A 25,616-nucleotide genomic window follows, 5' to 3' on the forward strand; every position below is an offset into this window, starting at 1 on the left:
TAGAGACATATGTTTTCCATTATCATATAACATTAAAGAGCTTATGAAGGTTCATAATTCACAGGAGAGGTGGTGCCCTATGAAGGGATTGCAGTTTTGTGATGTTATGGCAGGAACTGATAAGAGGATTTTACGACAGATCTGTATAAAAAAACAATGCGTTATTTCTGGGTACATTTTTTAAACGGTGAAGACATTATTGAACTAAATTTTACTAATATAAACACAACCTATGTAACATTATACAGAAATGTGTGCGTGTATGTGTAGCCTATGTGTGTGTGTAGTGTACACTTTCATATGCAGTGCTGCCATTCCTTTGATCACTGTGTTTTAATGTGATGCTTCATTTCCCTGGTTTCTTTTTCTTTTGTAGTGCTTTTTGTATTTCTAAAAGGCTTGTAAAATATCTTAGCAATACATGGTTGTATTTATCCATTCCTTCTAAATGTTTGTTCTGATGAGTGGTGGACAAATGCTGCGTGTTGTGGTAACGCCGCTTTTCAACTGCTGAACGTGGTGACAGTTTGTCTGCGGCATAAGTCAGCTGTGGATCTTGTAAAAGTAATTATGCCTGCCGCTGTAATCTCTGGTGTTTACATTCAGTGCCTAAAGAAAAGGCTGACCCAGTTTTGCATTTCCTCGTCACAACCAAATCCTTGAAAAGCCTTCCATTAGTGTGGGCCCTATCACACCCCTGCGTTTGCATGCATTTCCATAGCCCAAAGCCGGAGGAGGCACGGCACATTTGCCTTCTCTAAACCTACATTTGACTACTTATGAAAGCTGCGACTTGACTCTGTTGACTGCGTGACAGGACACACAACAAACAGCGCTTCTACTCGGTAGGGTAGACTCTCATGGGCATTCTTAATACTGCCAAGTTTTTGGCAAGGTATATTTCCTCCCCTCTCTAATATTTGGATTTAACGTTCTTATTGGCTGTCTGCACGGGGCCCTCGCACTTGTCGGTGAGCGCTCGTGTGGACAGAGATCAACAGGAAGTGGCTGAGCAGCTGTGTCAACATGTAAAGCACCTGTCTGTTGTGGGCCGTTACTGAGAGCCAACCCCCACTGAAGAGCTCACAGACACCCCCCGCAGCCCTCTTGAACCCTCGTCTCCTCCCTCACCCACTCTCACTCCTCTATTCATGGAGCGCTTGGCCTTTATCAGTATGGATCCAAAAGAGCTCTGTCACTTTTGACTTGTTATCTCTGTGCGTCTAAGCCCTTGTATATCTGTGTATGTAGCATGTCTTGATTTAGGGAGCTTCTTTAATACTAACCTGCCAATCAACAAGCTACTAATGTGGTTAAGAGACTACATTAAAGTTGTTTAAGTGGGGAATTTAATATAATAAGCTTTTTTTTTTTAAATAACTTGGTCACTAAACATTACCATCAGTTAACTAAAAAAAGCAAATGAGTCATCTGCACTGGAAACACTGTTTTGTCTGTTTCACACCTCAGTCTTGCTGACTTTTGTTGACCGCAAGGCACTTTCAGCATACTTCTGGCAGACTTCCGCTTGTCTTTACGTCTTTGGATATTGATCTCTACATTTAGTAAATAGATTAGATCAGCATGTTTTGTTATGTACAGCTTTTTCTCTGAATATAAGGCCCTACTCATCACACATGCTCCTTTGTCAGGTAGCGCCCTCTGGGGATGGCTGTGTCTGACTACAACAGTGGTTCCGTAAATTGTGGGGCGTGGCTGGTTAAGGGGTGCACAGTCTGTGACAACACAGTCAGACAAAGCACTCAAGTTATGCTTGTAACTGTACTTCATACATAGTTGCATAATGCATATTGCATTGCATATTTCAAGAAATCAAACACAATCTTCCCCTTTGTTTTACGCGGCAAATGTCAGCAAATGACGTCAAAGTTACGTCCCTGCTGAAAAAGCAATACAATTTAACACGTTATAATGGTTTCGATGGCTTTTAATGGGATTTGAATTGGTTGTAAAGGATACTGTAATAGTTCTACTGGTGCGAAGAATTCTGTTGTTAGGATGGTTAATGGAATGGTAGGATGCCAAAAACACACTACAAAAAGCAATTTTGTAATGGTTTTAATGGAAAGGCTAATGGTTCGTAAAGGTATTTTAATGCAAACTTTAGAATTTCTGTTTTGGTTATGTTGGGGTTCTGTTGTTTTTCAGCAGGAATGATGTTAAAGCATATGAAGCAGTCTACCGATGAGATACACATATCGATGCATGTTCAATGATATGACACATAAAAGATGCATATGAACCAGCTACCGATGTGATACAATTCACCCCTATTATGATGCAGTGCGATCTGATTTCGATTCGATTTGATACAACACAGTGGGATTCAATGCAATACAATGCAATGGAGAAAAATGTGATGCTATACAATTCAGTGTGAATTCAGTACCCCTACTGAAAAGCTCTGCCCAAAACATAATTAAACATTTTATGAATACATTTGAACCAGAGCTTTTGTTATATAAAAGCTCATCGTATTCAAACGAACATCCTTTAAGTGTCAGAACTGAAGACGTCCTTGTTAATGAAGTGACAACTTTTATTGACACCTGGCCCAGCGATTGACGTAGCTTGTCAAAAAGACACACAGAAATGTACATCACAGGACAAAATGATGTCTTTTGGAACTGTTATCAAATCATAGCAGTGGGCGTTTACTTCAAAGTCTTCAATGTGGCCCGCCCATAAAGACCGAGCGTTTCTAGAGCCGGCCTCAAAACCAGGTTAGAAAATAGCCTATTACTTGTTGATTTTGGTGTTTTTTAATGTAAAAACCATGCGAATTTCATAAGTAGACCTCATACAACAGTATTTAATAATAAAAAAGGCCAGTTCATGACACCTTTATTGGTTATGGGAATTTTATTGGTTTTAATGAAATCTATAGTTGTGTCTACTGGTATGTGATGGATTCTATTGGTATGATGTTTTCTGCCACGTAGGAACCAATAGAACACCTTTAAATCCTATTGGACTAATGCCCAAAGCCCAATACTAAAGGGAATTGATGTAATGATTTTTTTAAAGTGAAGTACTTCCTTACATAGAAGCATGACACTTTCACAAACATGTCTTGCACCCATATGAGGTATAGATGGCTTTGTTCTCTTTAACGCTAAATATGTTTATAAGTAAAAGGCGATCGCATCAGTTATTGCCTCGGAAGGAGCAGAGCTGTTAGCCAGCAGGGAGTGAAAAAAGTTGTAATCTTTTGTTCGCTTGCCGTCATGCTAAGTGGTAGTGGAGCGGCTAGTAGCTACAACTAAATGATACATCCATGCTGCCTTCAAAATCAATCCGATGAAGGTATCTCTGGAGACAGGAAGCAAACATTGTATTCGGACTTGCCTTGATATCTTTCTGCCTTGGAATGCTGCCTCCAAAGGCAGCACCTTATAGCTGTCGGACTCAGCCTGTGTGTGACTGTCAGGACATGCCTAGGTCTTCGTAGTGTTGTGATACATCATATTCACATAGCGGCAGTGGTGATGGCAGAGAAACAGTTTAGGGAAATCATCCTACATGAAAAATTATAAAAGTAAAGTGCATATACTAATAATTCTATATAAACAAATAGATTTATACTGATGCAAATATGTAAGCAACGATGCATAGCAATGCAAATGGCAACTTGTATTCAATGCTCACTGTTTAAATTGATTCTTGCATTGTTAAATTTATGAATCTTATCATCCCTAACATCTATTGTGACAGTCTTTATTAGATTAGGCGTCTGTCTGACAAGATTTTAGACTATTTCGATAAAGGTGGTCTTATACCGGACAGTCATATTTATAATTTCTTTGGAAGGCTCTGTGGCTGCTTTTCTTTGGTTTAAAGGTGGGTGTGAACAAAGTTTAAGAACCACAAAGTTTGAGAACCACTGCGTAGTAGGTATGATTAGAAATGAGTTAAGTATGCTGCACTTCCTGCATGCAACACTACAGAGACGACCACACACATACAACCGTCAGTTACATATCGTTCCATCTCGTGTCGACCTCAGCTTGCAAAGTGTTCACTTTGATTTGCCTATCCACCCTAGTTAAACATGACCGTCTCTGCATATGCAAAAGCTCAGGCATGCTGTGTAATATGCGGGGCGGGTGGTGAGGGGTGTCCTCGGCTCACAGCTGTTATCTGATGTTATCTTTGACACCAGATCGGCCTCAACATGTTACAGTTTTCAGCGTCCACGACCTGGAAACTAGACCTTTCAACTGTCAACACCTTTGTTTTAGCCCTGTGAGCGTCATTATTAAGTATCAATAAGACAGCCCACGGGATTGTAATACAGTAGACTTTATATTATCGCTTTAAGGGATAGTTCGCCCAAAAATCTTTTACATTATTTTACCATGACAAGCCTCGGCGAAAGTCAGAGAAGGCCGGTGAAGAACTGATTGTAGAATTTAATTTTAGAATACATACAGACTGTTTAACATGTTGATTTGATTTTAGCTGAATCGAATAAACTTGCGCATGAGCTTCCTGCATTTAAAATTAAATTTAAATTATGTGCAGTCCCTCATGGAAATTCAACCATGGTTTCAAACAGCATTTCAAATGTATTTGTCTTCACTTAACCAGAATATTCAGCAGGTAAGGTGGGACTTACATCACTGTTTGCTCAGACAGTGGATCTTTCACACTGGAACAGGCTTTGGTTGATATTGGTTGATGCCATGCGGCCTTTATTGCATCAACAGACAAAGTCTCAGTCAAGAAGTGCTTCAGCGAAATATTCCTAAAAGAGTGTATTTTAGGCACAATGAAATGAGGAATGCAGAAATATCTTCTAATAAAGGGTCATTAACCTTACTACACTATAGACAGGGATGCACATAAGTGGTGCGCATGCGCGGCCAAAATTAAAAAAGCGCTCTTTAAATAAGTTTAGATCGCCCATTTGCGTACTGACATGGTTGAAACCTGCGTGCAATGTGAGCACCAATCCGAATCTCCAGGTGCTCTCTTGAGAACCAGATCGAAGAACTTATATGCACCCCTGACTAAAGACAATAAATGGAACATAAAAAGTGATGTCTTAATATTCATGTCTTTGTATAAGCTAATAAGTCATGCCTGTCCTTACTCCTCGAAAAATAACAGTAACACAGTGTCCCTAATATACAAGCTCAAGTAAAGTGGATTTCTGTATTGCTCTTTACCATTTTATGTACTAGTATGTAATCGGCTAGGCATATCACAATGTAATTCTAGCTTTAATATGCAATAACATGCCCTTTAAAAGTTTGATTTCAATACAACTGAAATGTAAATGCTTTGGGCAGAGTGGAATTGTTTGTAGAAGTAAAGTAACAGACCTGGATAGTGTTGTTGTAGCTCATCCTCTTTCAGCATGAAATGGAATCACGTTAATGCTTAGTGTTTGGCGGTATGGCCATAAATTAATATGATGGTTTCTCGGTATATGACAGTTTTTCTTATACCACATTTTCTACTGATAGGGAGAGGAAATACTGCAGTTGATTGACTTAAAATGTCCTGTATACTGTCAAGGTGTGTATTATTGTGAATATTGTAAAAAAAAAACACTATTATTATACAGGTTTGTAAGTCCCACAAAATGATGCTGTTCATAAAGAGTTGGCACTCTTGATGAAGATGCATTACCATTGCCATTCAAAATACGGAACCTTTTAATTGCAAATTTCGCAAACAACTTGTAACCACACAATGTAAACAATCCCCTTCCCCTATAATAACTGCAAAGTTTGGACTTGTTTAACAACTGAATAGCATGGAAAGGTAACGTGCATCCGTAATATCTAAGCAAATAAACAGAGAACATGACTTGAACTTTTTTCATTGGTAACACTGGTGCTCCCAACTTCATGAGTTAGGCACACCTGAAAACGAATACCATGATCTGTCTGAATAGTTAAAACATGCATGTTATGTCTGCTGTGTTTTAAATAGTCACAATGGCTTCATGATTTCCTGAAATCATTTTTTTAGTCATCATACAAAGGCTTAAATTAGATTCTAATCTAAATTAGATCCTCCTTCCTCTACTGATCCTTATTTCTCATCATAGCATACAGAGAAACAATTCAAACTAAAAACACATAATGTTAAATGCTTATGTTGAGCCGGTATAAGGGGAACGAGAATGCGTTTGGAAGATGTTTGCTTGTGAGTGTATTTAATATAACGTAACGCGAACTTGCAATTGCTACACCTTTGTTACAGTCATCTGCTGTTCAGCGGCTCTCCCGTTGTGACACAAATGGAATATGTAAAGTTACCGACTTATCGCTCATACGCGAGATGCACGCTAACATCCAAATGCCTTTGTTTAGCACATGTTTATATAGAAAATGATCAAGTAGTAAAGATACATCCAGACAAGTAGCAGGCGGTGTGTGATAGTCAACTGCGCGCCAGTGTGCAGGTCACTCGCGTATCACTCACATGTCACTGATGCGGACGCGCACAATCCAGCTAGTCATTACTATGAGTTGCTGTTTGATGTGACGGACTTCTTGAGCCAGAGGACGAACAATTTGATATTTGAGACGTTAAAAACGAAACTAACCGCGGAGGAGTTCAGGAAACGTAATTTATCTGTAATATTTGAGATAGCACTGGATTATTTCAAATCCGTTCACAGCAAGAACGAACGACAGGCGATTGCTCTTGTTAAATTTTATTTTATTTGACTTTGCATTTACATGTGTTGTGTGAACATAAGGAAAAATGTCCTTATGCAATAAAGTCATCGTATAAGAACGTAATAACACAAGACCTTTCAATTCGCTTTATGTGTGATACAGTGTGTAACATGGTAAACAATTAAATCTATACTTTTTGACAAGCACAATTTCTGTTGGTTCAAATGAATTCAGATTACAGTCTCCTACAGTCTATTTAACATCAATCAATAACAAAGTGTGCCCCTAAAATTTTGAGTCAGGGGCTACAGTGCTCCTAGTAAAAAAAGTTTGTCTGGAGCCCTGCATTCTGTATGAAAAGCCTGTCACAGTGCAGCAGTGAAAAGGGACCCCAGTAAAAACAGTGTCACGCTGCACCGCGTTGCGCACATTGTTTAAGCGACATTCACAGATAATGTGGTATATAAAAAATTCACATCATAACAAAAATACACAGTATGATATATAACGGTATGAACCGGTATATCGTCCATCACTATTCATTCTGTGAAAGGCAAAGCTCAACTAGTAAAAGCTTATCATAAAACTAGTGGTGGGCCGTTAACGCAGTGAGACTCTTATCGCGCGATAAAAAAAAATGTCGCCGTTAATCTATTCTCAAAGTTGGGTTGGGAGCTGGGTCTATACTACGCAGGCTATGATGACTTTCACCTTGATGTTTTAGCGCGGATGTATACCAGCTTAACTGCACTGTACGGGGCGAGAACGAGATTTTTCAACTCGCGTGATTCGCGTCATTCGCGGAAGCAGAAGCCGCCTCATCATCTCATAACCAGGGCTTCATTCGCGTCCTTAGCGCCGCCTCATCATCTCATAACCAGGGCTTCATTCGCGCCGCAAGTAGGTCTATTGGCTCTTTGCATTAACACATAAATCACTCGCGCTTGACACGCCATTCGCGTTTGGTCTGAACACAACATAACGTTACTGTGAAATTACCGCATCAAACGTGACGTGCTAACATGGATGCAGCTATGAAGCCGCCGGGTTTGCTTCAGGGAATATTAATTTTTAAGAAGCTTCCCAATAGAAACATCGACAAGACTAAGGTTGTTTGCACCTTGTGCAATGCGGAATTGGTTTAAAAAAAAAAACACTTTCTCTCAACAGGTACTGGTCTAGCTTTAGTTGAAACCAGTTACTTTGTATTGAGATCTAATGTATTATGGCTCCTGTATGACATATCGCTTGTTGCTCCCTCACTCTTTGTAAGTCGCTTTGGATAAAAGCGTCTGCTAAATGAAATGACTAAATGTAAATGTACTGTAGGAGCTCTTCCAGTCTCAAGTACCACCTAAACGCAAAGCATCCCTTAGCTAATGCGGAAGTAAACACAAGTACATCTTATTGAACATAATTTAATTTTCATCACCAATTATCATAGTAGAACAGCTTTCTCAAGCAGTTTGTGATGCATTTTGGAAACAGGAGATGATTCCCTGGTCTAATGTGCCACCTGGCTTGAGAAACCTGTTCTCAAAGATTTACTTTTAGTCATTATTTGGGTAGCACACATATTCTGAATGCCTTCGGCAGAATTCAAATGAGCCATTTTAATCTAGATTAATCTTGGAATTAATCTAGATTAATCTAGATTAAAAAAAATAATCTATGCCCACCACTACATAAAACATATGTTAGTGAACTTGTTGTCTAACATAGAAAGCTTCGTTGACAAGAGATGAGAAGTCAAGTCGGTTGTTTTTTAATTGAACTAGAAAGGGAGTCATCCTAATGTAATTTGGATGACAAATTAGTTTTCGTGCCGCTATGAGGGCCAATGTGAAGAAGTAAATTTGATTTCAGATATTTGTTGTTGTTGTGATAACGTGTTTGAGCTGGTGAGTTATATAGCAGCAGTAGGCTTTTGGCCAGGATGAGAGAGCTGACAACACACTAGCGGTGTTTGACAGTAGCTGCTGCAATCCCTCCGGTGCTGATAAGACACCACTAAACAAATGCAGCTCTGGAGCTAAAGATAAGACACACACTCGCCCAAACCTCGCCTTATCAGCCTGCGCTCAAACAGTGCAGCACTAAGTGTATGTGCATTATCCAGGTCTGTAGGCGGTCTGAGTGTATTAAGTGCGTTGGAGAGGTTGGGGGTCTTGCGGGGAGGTGAAACAGTGAAGCGGTCATAGGCAGTACTCTAGCAGGAGTTCAGCACCCCTGTATCACTTACAGATTATTCTCCTGTAATACCCACACAGGGCATATGACAGGAAACCCTCTGGGCCCTCCACATAGGAGGGCCGAGATCCCCTACACACACACACACATAATACACAACAAAGCAGCATTCTTCACTCCCTGCAGAGCTTGCACACTGTTGTTCCTCTGTTGCTGTCTTGAATAGGCTGTGTGCATTGGACACACCAAACACAGGAGAAAGGCTTCATTATAAACCACCTGGAGGTGCCACAGCCAGCTGCCAGATCAGCTGAATGTCATATGGTGTAGAGCACCACAGCTCAAGTATATATTTCACTTGTTCCAGCAGTATGTACAGTTTTGTCTATGTTGATGTTTTTCATTTCATAATTTACAAGAAATACACACTCACACAACTGCAAAATGCAAACACTTTCTTTGTAAACTTTTTTTAGATGCAGTTACGTGAAATGCGGAAGCATACAGATAACACAAGACATGCAGGGACCATTAAAGTGTGAATTCCTGTGCCACATGTTATCCTACATCTATTGTTCTGTTTAAAAAGACATTCATTTAATCTGCTAGAGTTGGTTGGATTATTTTAATGACTGCATGTGCTTTTGGATCCCCAAACATCAAGTGCGAATGAACCATGAATGCATGTTTATAGAATTATGAATATTTAGGATGCAATTGTGTGCTTAAATAAGGGTGGATGTGTGTAAATGCATTGTATGTACACAAATGAAGCCCAGAGTGTGTGTGTCATGAATATAAAAATAATCTGCTTGGAAATGTGGAGAGCTATTCATTAATCACAGTATTTTACGTTGATGCATTTGTTAGAGGCATTTTGCAGTGCATTCACGGTTTATGCTTTTATCGGGTTTGTGTGTTTCCTGGGAATCAAATCCACTATAGCTTAGTCTTGCGAATGCATGTTGCAAGTTTTTTTGTTGTGAATATTTACGCCATCGCCTTTATTCAAACAGCACTGATCAAACCAGTCATACGGGCTCGAGCGTGCTTTTGTACGTCTGTGTGCATATCTTCAAGAGCTCAACCCTGAGGGCTACATGTTGATGTTAGTCACAGACACACATGCACAAGCAGGGCTAATTCTACTGGAGTAACAGTAGATAGCCCCATCCTACAGATCGGGCTGCTTTAACCAGCGGATAGGCAAATCCTTTTCTGGTTAAAGATTAAGCAGCCTCTAGGGCAGCACACCTCTTATCTCTGCAGTAGGCCGCAGCCTTGCGGAGCCACTGGGATTATTCTTGGTGAGGGTGTGTATGTGTGTGGTCACACGGGGTCAGTGGGCATTGTGCTTTGTTATGCTGTGGCTTGTGATAAATGCCATCATGCTCTCTGTCCATCTGAAACACTGCGTTCACATTGCAGGAAGAGATCAAATGTATGTAATGTGTAGCTTGTGCATTGAAGACAGCAGCTCCCTCTGCTGGAGAACTGAAGGATGTGGAAATGCATAAATTTTGCTGATATCTTAAACCAAGAAAGTCGGGAGCTGTCTAGTCTCACCACTCCAGTCTACTGAAGGTCTTGAATTTATCGCAGCTTTCTTTGGAAAGGCCCGCCCAAGAGGCCATATGACTGACAGGTAAAGCAACCAATCAAGTTTCGTTTTGTGCCTCATCATGTTTAGAGACGTGAAAACGTCCCAGCAGGAAACAGACCAATGTACATTCACGTATGTGTCAAAAGTTAACAGAAACAACAATGGTTATAAGTTTATGCCAAGAACTTCGCATACTTTTAAGGACTGAGCGTTTAGTCGATCATGATGAATTCTTATACCAACCGTTGTATACACGACAGCTTACTTCTTAGATCAGAAGGGTTTGATGTTTCCAGGCGGACCGTTAAAGAACGCGACCCACACGTCTCCCGGAAATCCTGTGTAATTCAACCAATCAGATGATTGAACCTATAGCGCTTTATTTTATGCCCATTGTACTAAAGTGGTATGTCTCCTATGGATGTCCTGATCACACCTGATCTGAGTCATTTTATTTTGAGTATCTGCCGATCAGAGTCCCGATCCGATACTGTATTTTCCTAGAGTTTTCTGCACGCTCCAGGTATATAAAGACTATTAAAATATTACTATTTAACAGTTCAGCATTCTATAAATGATAGCCTAACATATTGTAGCAAACATAATGACAGAATTAGTCTTTACAACTAAATCAAATAGCAGGATTTGTTTAAACATTAAAATGGCAGCTAGGTTCAAACAAACTTTATTTATTTTACATTTCTTTTATGTTCATTTATTGTTTTTAGTCCAAGCGTGTTTTTTAGTAATGCTGTTTTCATTGTAAACATTTTTATTATATTTTGCAATGTTTTTTTAATGTTTGTGATGTCTCTATATGTAAGCTCGCAACACTACAAATTAAATGGTCCTTCAGGTACAAATAAAGTTGACCTGACCTGACCTTTTCTATAAGTATAGTTTTTAAGCTTTAAATGCAGCTGGACAACAGTTTGTTCTCATAAAACAGAATAACAGAGCTTCATTCAACACTGCCTCAAAACTAACGGACAGCCGCTATTATTTCCCTTTCTCATCTGTGTCATTAAGTTTGTTGTAAAGCTCTGGTAGAGCGCTGTGTGAAGGATGAAATCAGACGCTACCCTGTCTTCTCTATTACAGCGTCACAGAGCTGACTAAACTCGCTGTAATCCGTCTACTTTTTGAGGATTTGTTATTAAAATGTTACTATTGAACGAAGCTCCGTTTCTAACACCTTGCGAAATGCTCTCACTGCAGACATATTAGTCCCAGATCATTGTGATCGGCTAATTTTTAAATGCATGTCATTTAGTATTAAAATATAGATATTTTGATGTGTATTGATACTGAAAAATCTGAAAGGGTTCCAATTAGGGATGCACCGATTCCAATGCCATGTACTCGTACTCGTAATGACACACCATTACCAATCACTGATACCTCATGTGACATACATAGAGCCCTATGATTTCCACAATGCGGAAAACGCGGACAAATTGAGGAATCCAGCCATTAAAACAGAATTTGCTGTACAATACGGAATGGCACGGAATCTGGCAAATGTATTATTTCCTAACAAGAAGTAAGTGCTTACCCGCTAACAACCTGAATGTTTCTCAATGAATTACTGTTAATGCTGCCACACGCTTTCACACAGAAACTCTGAATATGGGACACAGAAGAAAAAATGAAAACGCATTCTTCCATACTAAATAGTAAGCAAAAATGAGAATTAGTCACAAAAAGCTTTTACGGCTGGTGTTTTGCGTGTAGGTGTTTACACACATTGGTGCCCTTTATTAAGTCACGAGGAACTAGTGAACTTAAAGGACATCACAAACAGTTGTGTGCTAGGGCTGAGCAATTCATCGAAATCGAATCGCGATGTGATACGTTGTAATTTTAATACAACTCTGTGCCCAGTAAAGCCCCGGACGTATTCTGCTGTCAGACATTAAAACAAATACATAATAGAAAATATAACTGCAAGCAGTAATCATCGGGTTCGAGCAGTCTAAGGGGACTAAGGTCGACTGCCTTCGCTGACTACGGTCAGGAATCGCACCATAACACATCCGCAACGGATGACACTTACCCATATCCAGAAAAATGAAAGAAATGGTCAGCAACGGTTAATACAGACCACGCATGCTTACACTCATATGCAGGTTTAAACAGATAAGGGACGAGTGAAATTAACCAATTCTCATGTCTCTACGATGTTCTGTTCCAGAGATATAGGTCTAGCTTAATGGTTGCTAAGTTAACCTGTTTAGTTGCTATGGATGTGGCATGGCACCTGCCATACATTATGATAGACGTGTATACATTTTTTTTAAGGCTTAAGGCCAGGAGCATCTTAAATAGATACATTGATTCACATTCATAATATTCTAGAATGCCATGGCATTTAAATTATGCTTAATTTTATACAAACACCTCACATAATACAATATACCCCATTTTGATGTTTGCTTTGAACTTCAGGAAGTCATGTTTACCATGTCTAAATGCCTAAATTTATTGAGCTGCTGCCATGTGACTGGCTGAGTAGCAATTTGGGTTTACATGCAATTAAACTGGTTTTATCTAATAAAGCTGTGTTATATATATATATCAACACTCATCTTAAAAGCAAGCAGACATGTGCTATATTTATAGATGTGTAAATATGGAGCAACGTTTAATGTGTAATACATTATATTTCTAACACTGTCTTCCTGTGAGACACATTTCATTACACACACATGCACACTCTCGATCACACAAGACACACAGAACTATACAGTGCATTCAAACTCATATGATACAGAGGGAAATGATATCCATAAACACACACGCACACTACACACCTTTATCCTGCACATATTTATCGTTCCTTTAGCAAAGCTACATGCATTGTGATCTGGTGACTCTATAAGAAAGCCATCGAAATGAATGTCTCTTCCTATGAGCATCACATTTTGCATGCTTGTTAAGTGTTATAATATGTATAATAGTACTACATGGCAAGTCAGTTGGATTATTTATTAAGGAGTATCGACATATAACATACTCGTTTCACGCTAATATAATAAAGGACCCTGTTATGGTCACAAAACAAAAAAAAACTCAACATGATTTTGATGATTATTGACCTAGAGAGTCCAAAGAAATGAACTGAGGTGGAAATTTTGAAATTGCTTGAAAATCCTTGAACAAGTTTGAAAAAGTAGTTTTTTAAATCATCACCAATAACTCACAAACCATTTGATAGACATCAATGGTTCAAGAGGCAAAGTTGTTATGAATAAGGAGATCTATCGTTTGATATCAATAGTTTGTGTATTACTCAAATGTCACGTGACGAACAGTTGTCTAGGCCACCAAAAGACATGTGCATTTTGCCATTTTTATTATTATAGCGCCACCTAGTGTCCAAACGCCACGTTCTTTTTTATGTGACATCCTAGTGATGGTCTCCAGATATTTCCTGAGCCCCTTGCTGAAATGTTAAACCGTTGTTGATTTGAGGCCATTTAAATGTGATAGGCTCCGCCCATTTTTTTATTTTGGGGCCCCTAAGCGATCGTGAAAGGAAATTTCAACTTTTTTTGATAATTATTTACCTTCACACTCCACACAAGTCATCTACATTGGTTTGGGTCTGATCGGTCAAAAACTCAGGGACAAGTTTGCGAAGAAAGGTTTCTATCAATATCTGCGATAACTCACAAACCATTTGATCGACAGAAGTTGTTCTAGAGGCAAAGTTGTTTAGAATAAGGAGATCTATCATATAATACAAATAGTTTGGTTATATGTCAAGTGTCACATGATACACAAATGTTTAAGCACTACTAAAGCGTTACTTCGCCCCCCGGTGGCCAAATGAGTTCACATTTCTTACAGACCTTAAGGACCTTGAGATGAATAAGCCCAGCGAGTGTCGTTTTGATCGGCCTCCGTTTACCCGGTGTAATGAGTGCTCAACATTCATTGGCCAATGGCGGCCATGTTTTTTGACATACGTCAATGTCCTTTTAGATATTCATGAAGCATGAGACAAAGACCCACCATACCAATTATCAAGTCATTCGGGCAAAGGGTTGCGTAGTTATAGCCATTTTCTAGCTCATTCAAATTATAGCGCCACCTAGTGGCCAAACGCCACATTTTTTTTATTATAACTCCGGACTGAGGGTCTACACATATGTTCCAAGCCCCATGAAGATATCTCAAACAGTTCACGAGTTATGGCCATTTTAGCTAAATATGCCACTTCCGGTTTGGACGTTTTAGCGCCACCTAGCGGCCGTGAGCAGAAAATTCAACTTTTTTTCGATAACTATTTACATTCACACTCCACAGAATTCATCAACGTTGGTTTGGTTTCGATAGGGCAAAAATCCAGGGACTAGTTCATTTTTTTTTTTTTTCATAAAATGCAAATTAGCGAAAAAATTTGCATACCGGAAATGAAATCGGAGATATACGTTTTTTAAGTTTTGAGCCAGTGATTACACTGATATAAGACACTTGGGTGTGCGACCAATGGTTTAGGAGTATAAGACGCAAACGCGCTTTTCATCGTTGTAGCGCCACCTATGGGCCGATTTGGCTGGCTCCGTGTATCTGAGTAGCGACAAGGACTACTACCATCTGACCAAGTCTCAGCTCTGTCGGTCTTACGGTTTGGGCTGCAGCATCAGTTTTAGGGCAGAATAATAATAAGAATAAAACTAACAAATACAATAGGTTTCTAGCCCTTCGGGCTCGAACCCTAATTAAATGCTACTCTTTACTGCTATATGTTAGATGACAAAATCATCATACACACAAATATTATATTTTACCAATATAAGTTCATTGGTCCCGTGCAGAGCACCCAGGGCAGTTGTCTGGCTTACAAACAGTGCATATTTACAGAAGTATGTTCATGCTCTCAAGTTTAAACAGTGAAAGGTTTTAGGAAATGCTATTTTGCTCTAACTGACAAGTCAGCTGGGGTATAGTAAATTGAAAGTGCTGTGTCTCCCTGCCCCTCACTCGCTGCATACTGCAGACGCTAGGAAAGACCCTCCTAAACATGTGTTTCGTTTATCTTGCAGTTTAGTCCTAAAGGGCTGAATGTATTTGGGTTTCTCTCTTTCTCTACTGCTCCTGTATGCTCTGCTGTGTTTGCACGTGAGGTGTGCACTCTGTAAAAGGTCCCGTGCTGCACCGCTCTTGCAGTAAAGATTTCAATTGATTTTTGAAATTCTATTTTTCCTCCCATCCCTACTAGACAATTGTAACCGATCAACAAAAATGCATAAGCATATTTAGCGAAGTCCACATCACAGTCACAATCACTTTCATAGTATTTTTTTCTCATGAACAATAAAACATTAAAGGAATCATAAGACATTGCTAATTTATTATTATTATTATTAAATGTTTACAAGATTTAAGGTTAAAAAACATTGTATTTTCCGCATAATGTGCTTGTTTGTATCTCCTCTTTGCCCCCCAGATATTTTCCAAAGTTCATGGCTCTGAAAAGCGAGGTGTGCTATGATTGGCCAGTTAACCAGTGCGTAGTGAATGGTGGATTACGGCAAGCGTGTGATGGAAATGTAACGGCACTTACCATATTTGGAACATCAGGTTCCAAAGAAATGTACTAACAGAACTGACTTATATATATATTTATTTGGGCGGTCTTAGTCTACTCATACCAAGAACTGACTTAGATTTGTGGGGGTGTGGTTACACGAGGCTTTTCAGGCAGGTCTGGGTGAGCATTTTCTTTAGATAGAATGCATCTTTTGTTCCAACACTTCAATTTTTGATATTTTACAATTGCATGGGGAACTTGTAACGCACCAAAGACACAGAAAAACATGTTTTCGTGCCATATGACCCCTTTAATAATAATGAATAATATACTTATCGTTACAGTTGTTATTATAGTTATCGTTTTTGGTTTATTTAGGTATAAACTCTCATAGTTTTTTTTTTACAACTGATAGCATCGTTTAATTGTTAAACAACATGTAAATGGTTCTACTTGACAGTTGATGTTGTAAATGCTAGTTGTGTGTACATAGTTATATGTAGGTTTTTTATATAAACCTTGTGGGGCAAATACATCTTTATGTTTGTTTTTGTCACTGTTTGTCTTATAGCGGTGAGTGTCAGATTGTGTAGGAGGTGGGACACACAGGTGCCATTAGAGAGAAGGGCCAGGTTAGAAGATCATGTCAGAACAAGCCTGCACCATAGAGAGAGAAAAAGAGAGAGAAAGAGCCCTGAAGTGTGACCCCCCTCCCTTCCCTTGGTCTTTCTCTGGCTTTTATCTAAAAAAAGGCAGAGGAATTATGGGTGGGGAGTGTCATGTGACATTGCAGCAGCTGCTACACTGAACGTTTCACTTGATTAGAGAGAGACTGTGTGTGTGTATTGCTTTGTTGATAAGCTTCAAACCTTTGTGAAAGAGCGATAGTGTGTGAGCGAGTGGTGTTTCCTTGTGTGGCATGTCAGAGCGGCGATTGCTGGAGGATGACTGACACACTCCAGTAAAACAGATGGGGGATTGTATACCTGAACGTTAACATAGGGTAGCTCCTCTGCGTGTGTGTTATTTATGGGTTTTTTTTCAATTAAATTTTACATTATTTATATACCGCTTTTTATAATGTTGCATTGGTTCAAAGCAGCTTTACAGAAAGAATGACTAAGAATAGGAAAGCACAGAAAAGGTAGATTACAATACAGTGCATGGTTTAATAGAAAGTGTAAGACCATTCTAATAAAGCAATGTTACTGGAATTTAAATAACCCTGAGCTAAGCTAAAATGAGAAGTCTCTCAGTGAGCAAACCAACAAGACCCAGTGGCGACAGATCAAACTACAATGATCATGGCTCCAGACTCACTTTTTTTACTTAACTGAAATTTTTAGGAGCCCAAGCTGAAAATATAGGGACACACCTTAAATCAGCCTGCAATGCAATTATTGACATTTTCACACAAAATAGCTATTTACTAGGGGTGTAACGTTACGCATATCCGTACCGAACCGTCACAAGCCATTGAGGGAAAAATTCCAAAATGAAGTTATCATTCATATGCCTTGTAGTTTGACGAGCCCTTGTAGTTTAGACTTTGGAGTAAACAGGGCATTTGGCAAGTTAAGTGATGTAATTTCCTTGTTATCTTCAGCTGGTATGTTCCTATGACAACGAAGCATTGCATCCATCAGCAGATGTCACTGTTTTAATGGCATCACTTAAGCATAAAACCTTACTGTTTGCAAGTTAAAATAGTTTTTTTATAATAGAAAAGTTTTTTTAAATATGCTATATCATATATAAACAGTAATATAGATATAAAACTTTTCTAAAATATAAAATGTATTGTTTATTTGCAAACAGGTTTAATGCTTAAGTTATGTTATTAAAACAGCGACATCTGCTGACGGACACAATTCCAAACGTCTACATAATGCACGTAAATGTCTTGTTCACTCCAAAGTCTAAACTCTGAGGGCTCTGGCCTTCGAAGGCAGTAGGGGATAGGAAAGATGACTTTATTTGGAAAGTTGCCTGTGACGGTTTGGTACGAATACACGTACCGTTACACCTCTACTGTTTACTGACAAATATTTTGATAATAAATAGACTAAACTTACAGAATTTACAATGTGCATCATTTCAGAGGGATATGATATACCCCAATACCAAGGTCATACGGAATATGCAGACTTTTTTGTTAATTATGTGCTAAAAAATAATAATGCGCTTACATCTGTACAGAAATTTTAATATGTGTAAATGTGTTAAAATAGTACCAAAATACTATCTGTCTATGCATTTAACTGCAGGTGACAGTGGTTTGGTTCTGCTCATCATTCAAGAAGAGGCAGAGCCGACAGAGAAGCTTTAAGTGCTAAGAAAAGAAGCTTCACTTTAAACTCTTGAATCCACCAGACCAAATTAGTACTGAATTCATTTGAAAAACAGAAAACATGCATATCATTTTGAATGAAAAAGTATATATTTTATTGTTTATAGTGTTAAAGCAAAATGATAGGATCATCTTAATACATTCTTATGATAATTTTATGTAAAATTCAATTTTACAGGGTAAAACCGTTATTTTACAGTTTATTTCTGGCATCCCAGCTGAAAGTGTCCTTAATACACAATAAAAGTTAAGTTGTGTATAGATAGGACGCCAGAAATAAACCGTAAAATAGCGGTTTTACCCTGCAAAATTACTTTTCTTGTAAATTTGAAGTATTTTAAGTTTTTGACTGTTTTTCAAAGATACATAAAAATATCTGTAAAAAACAGTAAAATTAAGTTTTTTATTTTACGTGGAACATCTATATAAAATAACAGAAAAAGTTATTTTTACAGTGTGCTTTGATGAAAGATGTGTTTTTAATCTAGATTTAAACTGCGAGAGTGTGTCTGACCCACGAATAGTATCAAGAAGGTTATTCCAGAGGTTAGGTGCTACATTTGGTCCTTTGGTGGATTTTGTAATCCTAGGTACTATCAGAAGTCCGGAGTTTCGTGATTGTAAAGAATGTGATGCTTTGTAGCGTGATAGAAGCTCTGTTAGATCTCTTTCCTGTGGCGCGTCTAATGTCTGTCCTGTGCACTGAACGCATGTTGACACGCACCTTACTGCTGATTGGCTACAAGTTTGTTTTGGTACTCAGACTGACTTGTCTTAAGTGTTAAGCGAAAAAAGATTAACCCCGCCTTTGACTATATTTGCTGAGATAATATGGGGCTCCATGTATTTGCATAGTTGTAACCTGTAATATTCTGTTTACATGTCTTTAGTCTGATAAGTAATACCTCTGTCTTTTCAGAATTTAGCAGAAGAAAATGAATAATCATCCAACGTTTTGTGTCCTGAACACACTCTTGAGTATCTACTGTTTAGCATGAAAACTAATTCCATGTTTTCTAATAATTATACCATGCACATAGACAATAGCAGGGCCCCTAAAACAGATTCTTGAGGTAATCATAGTCTACTGCCGTTTGATTTTGATGATTCCCCATTTAAATGAACAAACTGATATCGGTCAGATAAATACGAACTGAACCATTTGTAGCTTGTCCCTTAATACCGATATAATTCTGTGAGTGATCTAAATGGAAGATTTGATATATTCACTAGGGTCTTAGTGCAGGTTTCCTAATAAGTGGCTCAATAACTCCCATCTTAAAGGGTTTTGGAACATGACCTAGAGTGAGTGAGGAGTTAACAATATTAAGAAACAGGTGATTAACTTGTATTATAGTTTGATGGAAATCGGGTCTAAGAAACATGTTGCCGGTTGAGATGCTGTCATAAGTTTGTTTCACTTTTCTTGGCCTATTGGTGGGAAATATTGCAGCTGTTCTATAACGGCAATAGCTGATATTGGTTCAAAGTGTTTAGCCTAGGGGTGTACACTCTGACTATATTAAATAGCGATTGATCTTGAAGGCGTCCTCGATCCTCTTCAACGGAATGAAGAGGATTGTGATCTTGTCTGTCGTTTAAAACAAGAGTTTTGTTCGACATCATTCAGCGCTGCACAGATCCATTTACATTTTACATTTTTAGTCATTTGGCAGACGCTTTTGTCCAAAGCGACTTACAGTGCACTTATTACAGGGACAATCCCCCTGGAGCAACATGGAGTAAAGTGTCTTGCTCAAGGACACACTGGTGGGGGCTGCTGGGATCGAACCAGCAACCTTTGATTTACCAGTTCAGTGGTTTAACCCACTAGACCACCAGATCTATTAGCATATGACATTGAAGGACAGGGAGTGCAGAGAGCTCAGTATGCCTTCGATTTACACTCGCCTTGCTGTGAGGTCTCATGCGTTCGATGTTTTGCAAGTGCATTAGACAGAGCGACTTGTTTGTGTGAGGTATTTTTTTCCTTGTGCTTTTTTTGTGTTACGTTAATCGATGGTGCACATCTAATTTACTTAGTTTTAGTCTATTTTTTGATTGAAACTCGTTTCCCGGATGCATTGAGTTCATATAGCCTATATCTAGATCCCTATATCATGGGTTTGTCTGTGTCTCAATGTATCAGGAGATAAACACATATAAAGAGGGAGCGTCTTCACAACGATTTGTCAAAATAGAACACCGGTTAACCTAAACGTTCGAATGAAAAAATACTGTAGTGTTTTATAGTATTTGATATAGCAAATTGTGGTATTCTTGTTGTAAATTGATCAACAGTTATATACTGTAATATTTATGAAGTATGTTTTTTCTAGTGGTGGGCCGTTAACGGCGTGAGACTGTTATCGCGCGATAAAAAAAATGTCGCCGTTAATCTATTCTCAAAGTTGGGTTGGGAGCTGTGTCTATACTACGCAGGCTATGATGACTTTCACCTTGATGTTTTAGCGCGGATGTATACCAGCTTAACTGCACTGTACGGGGCGAGAACGAGATTTTTCAACTCGCGTGATTCGCGTGATTCGCGGAAGCAGAAGCCGCCTCATCATCTCATAACCAGGGCTTCGTTCGCGCCGCCTCATCATCTCATAACCAGGGATTCATTCGCGCCGCCTCATCATCTCATAACCAGGGCTTCATTCGCGCCGCCTCATCATCTCATAACCAGGGCTTCATTCGCGCGATTCGCGCAGCAAGTAGGTCTATTGGCTCTTTGCATTAACACATAAATCACTCGCGCTTGACGCGCCATTTGCGTTTGGTCTGAACACAACATAACGTTACTGTGAAATTACCGCATCAAACGTGACGTGCTAACATGGATGCAGCTATGAAGCCGCCGGGTTTGCTTCAGGGAATATTATTTTTTAAGAAGCTTCCCAATAGAAACATCGACAAGACTAAGGTTGTTTGCACCTTGTGCAATGCGGAATTGGTTTAAAAAAAACACTTTCTCTCAACAGGTAGTGGTCTAGCTTTAGTTGAAACCAGTAACTTTGTATTGAGATCTAATGTATTATGGCTGTATGACATATCGCTTTTTGCTCCCTCACTCTTTGTAAATCGCTTTGGATAAAAGCGTCTGCTAAATGACTAAATGTAAATGTACTGTAGGAGCTCTTCCAGTCTCAAGTACCACCTAAACGCAAATCATCCCTTAGCTAATGCGGAAGTAAACACAAGTTCATCTTATTGAACATAATTTAATTTTCATCACCAATTATCATAGTAGAACAGCTTTCTCAAGCAGTTTGTGATGCATTTTGGAAACAGGAGATGAGCCCCTGGTCTAATGCGCCACCTGGCTTGAGAAACCCGTTCTCAAAGACTTACTTTTAGTCATTATTTGGGTAGCACACATATTCTGAATGCCTTCGGCAGAATTCGCCATAATGAGCCATTTTAATCTAGATTAATCTAGATTAATCTTGGAATTAATCTAGATTAATCTAGATTAAAAAAAAAAAATCTATGCCCACCACTAGTTTTTTCATATTAATTTCTCAGAATAAGACCCAACTTTCAGCCCTGAGTTAACCACGGCTACTTTTTTACTTATTTATAAAACTTTGAACACCTGTAGCACCGCACCGTGCAAAAAAGTAATGTACAGCCCTGTATTTCAATTCAGATCGTGGATCGAGATTTTTTGTTATGAAGATCGTGATATGGTTAATTGGGAAGAGATCGCCCAGCACAAGTTTAGCTAGTGGCGGCTGGTCAATAGGGCCGCAGATTATCCAGAGAAAAAAAACGTTAAACATAAATTCAACATATATCATAAATTGCTATGGTATTTTGAAATAAATTTGAAATGGATTCACACTATATTCCTACGGTAGTTGTATTAGCATTCACGAAAAGTACTTTCTGTGACACTACTTATGTATTACACGTGGGCTGGACAAATTAGTATTTATGTATGTACACTAACTTTTGGCAGCCAGGTGACCTGAGGCTGCTCTCTAATTGGCTCTTAAACGTGGTTTACAAATTCACAGCAACAGTGATAAAGGATTAGCTCTATACACTCATAGTATGAAGTGTTTACAATGCACGCGAGCAGAACGACAAAAGCAGAGAACCCACTATATATATTTTTTTTTTTTCTGTTAGTGTTTACTCTCTGTAATAGTGTAGTACACTTTTTAGTATTTACACTAGTAAACTGTAGTAAATTGTAAGGTGCTGTTATATTTTATGGCTATACGTAGATTTTATAAACGTTTTCAGTAGTAATAACAATAGTTGTTCAGTTATTGCAGCCGTGGTGCTGCAGCTGCCATGTAACAGCAGAAATGCATCAGACAAAATAAAAACATACCTCTGTAAAGTGTCCTTCTAGTAGTCGATCTGTTCTGTTGGTTTCATCATCCTAACTAAGTTTGAAGGCAAAACCCAAGCTGGTTTTACTCTGTATGCACTTATGTACTTGTGTACTTACTTCTTATAACTGGTCCGACGCGCATCCACTCTGAGTGGGTGTTGAGGTGAACTGACAATAGTTCCATCAATGAGAATTCCGTGCTCTGGGCTTCCACACACTGTCTGGCCTGCGCTGGGCCTGCATATGCGTTTTGATCTGCTCATTTCATTATTTAATCTGACACTGCTGTTATTAGCGTACTGTTTTAGCAACAGTTATAATGCGGAACGTCTCGTTGTGAGAGGAGAGATGAACTGACAATCGGCCTCGTCCTTTAAGTTTGCATTTTTGTAAGGGCCGTAATATTCCCAACTCACGCTTGAGGTATTCAGCCAATCACAACGCACTGCTTAATTGGCCGATCAGAGCACACTGAGCTTTCTAGATCAATACGTTTTGTAAAAATCGACTTGTTTTAGAAAGGCGGGGCATAGAGGAGTTGCAGTAATGTATGGGATGTGAGAAATGAGTTTTTTCAACCTTAAAACATATAAACACATTGTATTACACCAAAATCATAAGTTAATCATTAGAGATGCACCGATTGACCGGTCAGAAACCGGAATCGGACGTTTTTTTTGCATGATCAGCCGTGACCGGTGACCGGCCGGTCACTCTCACCTCTTGCCGATTCAAAACCGAGCGACGCGGGCAATAACGTTCAAGACGGCTGTCTTTCATGGCTCATTTACGCTCGTAACTGCGTGGTTCCACCGAACTGAGCGAGTTACACACGCGTGCGCACACGCGTTTTACTGTCCAGTAGTTCACCTTCGTTGCTCCGTCTACTTTGGGTATGTACTACATGCTAACTGTGATGCTGAACACTGACACATGCTAAACTCATGTTGAAGTCGTTCACTATTTGTAAAACAAATGTAAATTCCATTCAACCCGATTAATTGTCTGACGTTAAAACTATGGTCATTTCACTGTGGTAAAATGACATTCAACACGACTTGAAAAAAATCCAAACTATAAAAAAACAAAAAAATCAACCAATATTTATGATATTATCTGATTGAGTTCTTTACTAACACAAAAAAGGGAAAATACATAGACATATTTAGAGTAGAATTCACTCATAAGATTTTACATTTTTATTGAAGTGACAGCTTAAATCAACCCACAGTGAGCTAGAATATTCTGGTCAGTTGATGTCTGGTTATTTGTTAGAGTAGTAACCGTTGTAAATAAACCTTGGATTGTTTTGGTTAATATCTGAGGTTCCAGAGGTGCTCAGTTAAGCTTGTTTTAGTTCCTTTTTGTAACAGGACATACTATCTAACCACACAATTCTTAAATCCTCTAGTTTAGTTTGTCTCCATATGTGCTCTAGTTGACGTGTTTATTTCTTCAGGGCAAGTGGTGCTGTTGTACCAAGGTACTATGCTTTTCTCTCTAACCTGTTTTATAACTTACAACATCTAATGTATGAAAGAATATGGTGTTCATATTGCTAGTTACTTCTTCGAGATCATGTGTGTTTATGGGTGCACTAAGTAATTGGGATAGGTCAGGCAGGTTATCTGTAAACATAGGCGTAATTTGCGGGTGGATGGGTGGGACATGTCCCCACCACTTTTTGCCAAAGTCAATTTTGTCCCCACCACTTATTGGAAGAAATAAAATACACTGAGTGTCTATTTACTGTGAAAGTAGCCTACCTTGTAAACAGATGCTATTTATGCTAACTCCGCCCATCAGTTTCATATTGGAATAGACAAATTGTAAGAAAGGCACACGAAAAATCTACTGCTCCAGTGGCATAGAGCGTAAAGCATGTGTTACCTACTTCATGTCGTCATGGGTTTGGGACTGCTGTTTGTTGAACTTTTTCCCCTATCACATATCAGATTGTAAAGGTATTTATTTTTAATAAAATGATAAAAATATTTGAAAACGGCTGTTCAAGTCAACATTTTTGCGCTTAATTGCACTTTGGTGCTATATATTCGTACTTAATGCTTCACGGCAGTGCCAATATTATTTGTCATGCGTTTTCACACTAATGTTACACCACTGAAGCTGTCGATTAAACGGCGCAGGTTTTATACTGTTTTCTGGAGGAGTTTTTCTTGCATTTTTCTTGCTTGTGAATCCCATGAATATTCCCAACGAGTTATTACAGAAACAATTTATTCAAGTATTGTTTGTGTCGTCTTTGTCCCCCTCACTTTTCAAAACAAAGTAACGCCACTGTCTGTAAATCTATATTTAGAGGTTTGTTCCCCATTATGACTCCTATCATGCATCTGTGCTTGTGTGCATGTGTGTATAGAAGGTTCTCGGGATCAGTTTTTGTTTCATTATTAATCTCTCTAAGAAGTTCTTGTGGGTTGCAGTGAGTGAACAGATGTCTGTCTATCTGTCTCTCTCTCTCTTTATTCCCCCCTTTACAATTATTTTGGTGTATTAGCATGGTTTCGTATGGCATTCCAGTTGAATGATATAACTAACTGAAAGATTTAAGAACATATCATTTATTAAGTGAATGAAGCAAAACATTACCTTGCTTTGCTTTTCCCCCAACATATCTATTGTCTTTGTGAACTATAATTTGTTATGGCTCTCTGTCGGTGACCAAATATTTCTGATACATCCATGCCTCAAAATTGTGTTGTTTTCTTATTTTTCAAGAATAATTAATAGCTAGGCAAACAGATATGTTGGTCTGAAACTTTTTGGCAGTTACACAAGCCTCTGAAATAAATTATTTTTCGATGTCAGGTTGGAAATCTCTCTTACTTACTTTTTTAAGGTTATTAGATTACAAACTACTGTACAAGTAAAGCAGTGCAAAACAACTTTATAATTATATAACT

The 25,616-nt window shown here is 38.7% G+C and overlaps 1 protein-coding gene across 5 annotated transcripts in view; it reads left to right on the top strand.

Moving 5' to 3' along the window:
* Positions 1-25,616, top strand: part of gse1b (Gse1 coiled-coil protein b) — a 170,534-nt gene that overhangs the window by 117,302 nt on the left and 27,616 nt on the right. The window lies entirely within an intron of this gene.

This window comes from Triplophysa dalaica, chromosome 14 (genome assembly GCF_015846415.1).
Source record: "Triplophysa dalaica isolate WHDGS20190420 chromosome 14, ASM1584641v1, whole genome shotgun sequence".
Lineage (NCBI taxonomy): Eukaryota > Metazoa > Chordata > Actinopteri > Cypriniformes > Nemacheilidae > Triplophysa > Triplophysa dalaica.